This window comes from Miniopterus schreibersii, assembly GCF_964146895.1.
Source record: "Miniopterus schreibersii genome assembly, chromosome: 5".
NCBI classification, from domain to species: Eukaryota; Metazoa; Chordata; class Mammalia; order Chiroptera; family Miniopteridae; genus Miniopterus; species Miniopterus schreibersii.
The window spans coordinates 44,991,687-44,998,093 of record NC_138106.1 but is presented as its reverse complement, the minus strand read 5'-3'; positions in this window follow the sequence as shown (position 1 = coordinate 44,998,093).

Below are 6,407 nucleotides of genomic sequence, written 5' to 3'. Positions count from 1 at the left end.
AACGGGTACCTTAGTAGCCAAACCTAATTTGTAGGTAAATTCTACAAATTCCATGGCTTTTAATACTGGAATCTACATTTCCCATGTTTAAAGTGGATCGTAGACAGGAAATAGTAATTCACTGGGATCCTGTTCCCTGTTGTCTCCACCCCAGCTAACAGTTGTTTGATAATGTGGTAGTTTGCCAAGTGTAATAAGAGGTGGCATGGCTGAACAAACGGCTCCTATGGTCCAAAACCTTAAGAGAGAATCAGTTGATCATGTTGCTAAAAGTTGATGTGTTAATATGTTAAAATTTATGCAAAGGGTTTTAATTTTCTACAAGAACAGTAGGTATAAATTTCTGTATTTATCTTTTTATTCAGGGACAGCTTTACCAGTCTGTTGTCCTAATTTCTTTTTTGGATCCTCCCCCGAACAGTTTGCTTTTTATTTAATGTATTCATTAAAATATTGTTGAGAGCAATGTGTTCTCTACTCTTTAAAATTGTTAATAGAAGCAGCCCCTCAGGATTTAAGGTTTTCATTATTCAGCTTGTATGTATTGAATTTCATAATGAGAGGCTCAAGAGTAAGAATCACTTAGGGAGTTTTCCTTAGGTCATCCTTAAGGATAGTCCTTAATTTGTTTCTTTTTAAACAAGAAAATACTTAAGAAAAAAGAGAAGTCCTGCCTATCCTATTGTATGATATTTAGTGAGTCATGTTGTATTTCTGCTCCCTCTTTTCCTCCACAAATAAAATGAGGGATGACATTGAGGTTCCATCTCCCTTGAGAAAGTCTTTCTGAAATAATTTATTAAAATGCTAATTTCCAAAGTTAGATTAATTAGAGGCATATTGTGATGGGAATAGGTCCAATATCTTTATTTTGATGTAAGTAACTTGTCACATTCCCCAACCAATGTTTAAAAGGTCTTTTATTCATCTATGCCCCTTTATTGATCACCTTTACCTTTGAAGGAAAGAATGCTTAAGGTTGGAATGAGAGAAGTCAATGATTTCTCTCCCTGCTTCAGCAAGCCAAAGAGCAATAGAACTCATGACCAAATCTCTCAGAGTAGTAAAGAGCATGGATGGATGGTTACTTGCTGAAAGGCACATTGTTAAGGGACACTGGCTACATTTAGTTTTGGGGAGCAGCCAAATGCATCCACTTTTCCAAGCACAATCTATGGGAATAGTGAACGTAAGCCCCTATGGATGGAGCCACATGGAATGGATAGTGACTTCCTACAGCACTCTGGATTTTAGGTGGCCATAGCTGAGCCATAGTGTCTGAAATTGTGAGGATCTCCCTACCCACCCAGCTGCTAGTCACCCACTTAGTAGTTTAAAAAGAATGAAAAAGCAGACAAGATAATTCATAATTCACTAAATATTTTTTTAAACATTAAAAAATTTTTTTTATTGATTTCAGAGAGAGGAAGAGAGAGAGAGAAAAATGGTGAGAGTCATTGATTGGCTGCCTCCCACATGCCGCCTGCTGGGAATTGAGCCCACAACCCGGGCATGTGCCCTGACCTGCAATCGAACCAATATCTCCTGGATCCTAGGTCGATGCTCAACTGCTGAGCCACGCCAGCTGGGCTCACTATTTTTATTCACCTATATCTACCAGGCTTTTGACAGGTGCTAGGGATGTAGAGATGAGAGAAAACAAGATAGTCTATTCTAAACTTGTTCACAAGCTGGTGAGAGAGCAAATGTGGAAATAGACTACCATGAAACAGTGGAATAATTGCTTTAATGGAGTGATGTCAGGTCCAGCGTGGCATAGAGAGAGGAAGTATTTAACTTGATCTGGAATGAGATTTAACCTTGAGCCTTAGAAGATGAATAGGAGTTAGGATAGAGCCACCATCTAGGCAGATAGAATAGTATGTACAGTGACACGGAGGCGTAAGTATATCCAGTATGTATGGAAACAGGGCACCCTGGAGAGTGATGGGAGAGGATATGGAGCAGGGGGATTGGGGCCAGATTATAATTGTCACTCTAAGGAATTTGGATTTCATCCTATCTATTTTTCATGGGGAAGCCAAAGGATTTTAGTGAGGGTACCACGTGATCGATTGTATTTTTCAATGATTACTCCAGCTGCACAGGACAGTAACAGAAAGATGGAGGATGAGTCAGGGGGTCTAGGCAGGAAATGACAAGGACTGAAACTGAGGTCACCGTAAGGATGTAGAGGATGTCTGTGAGATACTCAGGAAGATAAATGGGCACCGTGTGTATGTAGAAGATGGGGCCCTTTTTTTGGTGTGGACATTTGGGAGAGTAGTGGTGCTCTAGTATAGGGAATTGAAAAGGAGGAGTGAACTGGAGTAGGAGGTGATGAGTTCAGTTTTGTCCGTGTTGAATCAGGTGGAAACACTCAAAAGTGTTGGAACTAAGGGGTTAAGGAAGGATTTAGCCAACAGGCCACGGAACAGCGAGTGACAGCTGCTGGCGTGTTGCTTGCCTCACTTGCTCTGCCCCCTCCACTAGACTACAACCCAGGGGGTGGAGGGAGGGGGTGCCTGGAGTACACTGAAAGGACAGTGACTGCCCCTCTACATGGTGACTTGTGGGGCTTTTGTTTTTTGTTTCAGTTCTCATGCCCTACCTCTGAGTAACAATCCTAACACCTCAAGATTTTCAAGCGCCTCCTTGAAAATTTCTGGGGGAACGCAGTAATTTCCTATCATTCTGTGTCTAATTGAAGGCAAGAACAGTAGAGTAGTAGTTCAGGAGTCACAGGTTCTAAATCCTAGCAGTGTTGCTAGCATGAAACAATTCCTCAGCAGATTTCTTCCCTTCTAGGGCTGTTGCCTTATTTACTTAAATAAGGAGGTTGACCCAGCTTAATGGTTCTCATTTTGAGATGCCCACTAGAATCACCTGAGAAGTTTTTAATTTTTTCAACAGCTTGAGATATAAATTACATACAATAAGCTACACATACTTAAAGTGTACAATTTTATATGTTTTGAAATACATCTACATCTATCACAATCAAGACAATATATACATGGGAAGCTTTTATTTTTTTAATATATTTTTATTGATTTCAGAGAGAGGAAGGAAGAGAGAGAGAGAGAAACATCAGTGATGAGAGAGTCATTGATCAACTGCCTCCTGTATGCCCCCTACTGGGGACCGAGTCTGCAACCCGGGCATGTGCCCTGACTGGAATCGAACCTCCACCTCCTGGATCATAGGTCGATGCTCAACTGCTGAACCACACTGGCCGGGTTACATGGGAAGCTTTTAAAAGATAAGATGCCCATACAAATTCAATAGGATAGGGGAATGGACTCAGGCATCAGTACATATCAGTTAATTTTTTTAAAGTTCCCAGGTAATTCTCCCCTGAAGTAGGAGATCAGAATTGACTTTTGAGGAGCCTGAGAGTGGAGGCAAAGTCTCTGTTTTATGACCAGGAGAATATATATAGAAAAAAACCTCTAGCACTAGACCAAGAACAAGTCAATGACAGAGCCAGAGCTAGAACCTGCAACACCTCATATCTCCTATTAGGTGAGCTAAATTTCTGCAGTCATTTAAAAGAGAGAAGTGTCCTTATCAGGACTTGATATCCTTAGCAGTGTCCTTAGCAATGGATTTGATATCCTTCCTGGATCAGGAAGGCAATGAAATTTGAGTGCTAAGCCAAAGCTGGGAAAATGCATCTGTGGTTTGCCACATTTTAGAATCAAATCTTTTATGTCTTTGGGGGGGGAGGGGACATAATCATTGAAAATTGCTGCAGGAAAGAAAATCTGGTGTTATGGGTTGAATTGTATCCCCTACCCCCAAACCCCTTCCTGCCAAAGAGTGCCAGCAAACCAGATGCTGGGAAAGGGGCATGGGTCAAATTCCTTCCTCACAGCTCCCAGAAGGATGCAAGTCTTTGGTCTCTGACTTCTGGCCTCCAGAACAGTGAGACAATAAAGTTTTGTTAAATCTCCCAGTGTGTGGTATTTTCTATGGCAGCCGTAGGAAACTAATACACCTGGTAAGTTTTCTTTCTACAAATTCTCCTCTTTCTCTCTGAAGGCAACTTCAATACTGTGCTTAGTTGTTCACTGGAACAGGGGTAAGGCCAGAAACTATTTCAGGGTGTCACAAACTTGATGGAAGGTCTTTTGTCAGGTTGTATTTGTAACCCAGTGTTTGTGAAGTACATAGTATAGTGCATAACGGTATGGATTCTGAAGTCAAAACTGCCTGGATTCAAACCCCAGTTCTACCACTTATTAACTCTGTAACTTTGGGAAAGTGGTTTCTATGTGCCTCGGTTCCTTTGTCTGTAAAATGGGTGAATAGTGCTATCTACCATAAAGGGTGTTGCGAAGATTAAATAAAAAGCACGTTGAGCTCCTTAGAACAGTGCCAGGAACATAGTAAGCATTCAACGCGTTTCTCATTATTACTACTGAACTGCTCTGCAATAAGTAAGTATCATTAGGAACCAACCGTGAGAGGAAAGCATTGTGTTTTAGGGGCAGGGGGAGTTCTTTTGTGTGTGAGAGATACAATTTAAGTCGCTTGGTCCTAAAATTAAGAGTAGGAAACATTTAAAAAAATATTCGAAAGAGCCCTGGCCGGTGTGGCTCAGTTGGAGCACTGTCCAGTGCACCGAAGGGTCACTGGTTCGATTCCTAGTCAGGGCACATACCCGGGGTGCAGGTTTGATCCCCAGTCGGGGTATGTGCAGGAGGCAACCAATTCATGCTTCTCTCCCTTCCTCTCTCTCTAGAATGGATGAAAAACAGGTCCTCAGTTGAGGATTAAAGGGAAAAAAATACACGAAACAATGGAAACTTGAGGTAGTTTAAGCAAAAGGAGTTGATTGTGGAGGTACAGGGGTGTCTCACAGACGTCAATGCAAGAATGCAGTTGGATTTCGTGGGGGACTTGGACAAAGCAACGGGAAGTCATCAGGAGCCTGGGAGGAGCACGTCTTGTCCCTGGCATGCGTCTTCCCTCTTTCCCTAGACATTGTCTTCTACACAGTCCCGCTGCAGGCTGCCCACACCTCTCCTTTCAAGAGGTCAAGCCAGGATGACACTGGACTTTAATCCCAGTACCAAATTTCAGAGATAGGGACCACACGTCCCCTACTGGTCTTACCAGCTGTGGCCATGTCACGGGGTGAGGACTGGGTTCACAGAGTACCTCTGAAGTCCCCAGGGTTCCAGCTCTGTGACTCTTTGGCTGGGGCGTGGGATAGGTGGGAGGCAGTCAGAAGAGAGGCAGGATGCTGCACAAAGACACTAACAAATGTGTTTTTATTTCAAAGTGTGGCCATACCAAGAGCAGTACTTTTAGGGAATCTGAGGGAAGAAAGACAAAGAGGCTCAAAGTGAGGAGGAAAAGATGCAGAGGGGAGAGCCAGGCAACGCCATGGAGGAAGGGAGGCTCACAGCAGGACAGCACCCAAGGGACAGGACCTGTGTCAGTGCCAGACTCAGCTCTGGGAGGCAACGGACACTACCTGGAGGGAGGGTCGTTTGCTAAATTAAAAGGCAAGAATAAGAATCTCAGGGTTTTTGGATCTTAAAAAAATAAAGAATGCTTCTTGCCTCAAGTTTCTTGTCCCTGTGTTTAAGAGACTGAAGGATGGTGAGGTTTGAAATTCAAAGGAAAGCTAGCTCAGTGATTTGCTTTCAGTTTGGCTGATCTTGAATCGTTGGCACCCAGCTGCTCACTGGCTGCTCATTTTGAGCATTAAAAACAAGGGTAGTTTCACCCTGGCTGGGTAGCTCAGTTGGTTAGAGCATTGTCCCCATGTGCCAAGGTTGTGGGTTTGATCCCCAGTCAGGGCACATACAGGAATCAACCAGTGAATGCATGAACAAGTGAAACAACTAATAGACCTCCCCCCGCCCCCAGGAAATCAATCAATTTTTAAAAAGTTAAAAAAACAAAATAGAAACAAGGGTAGTTGCATTGTTCATAAGTTGCTCGCTCTCTCTGGGCATGATGCTTACATATTTCACTGGATTCCTTTCCTGTAGACCCCAGAGTTTAGTTATGTTTGCTTTTGGGGTACTGGAGTGAATTGAGAAGGTCACAGCCTGGAGGGGAGTTTGGCGATGAGGTGAACTAAGGAAATATTTTAGGGAAAAAGTGTCTTAGTTCAGGCTGCTGTAACAAAATACCATAAACCAGGTGGCTTATAAACAACAGAAATTTATTTCTCAAAGTTCTGGGGGCTGGAAACCCAAGGTGAGGGTATCAGCATGTTCAGTTGCTGGTGAGAACCCTCTTCCAGGTTGCAGACTTCCAACTTTTCATTGCATCCTTACAGAGCAGAGCAAGCAAGCTCTCATGATTCTTTTAAGGGCACTAACCCCAATCATGAGAGCTCTACCCTTATGACTTCATATAACCCTAATTACCTCCCAAAGGCTCAC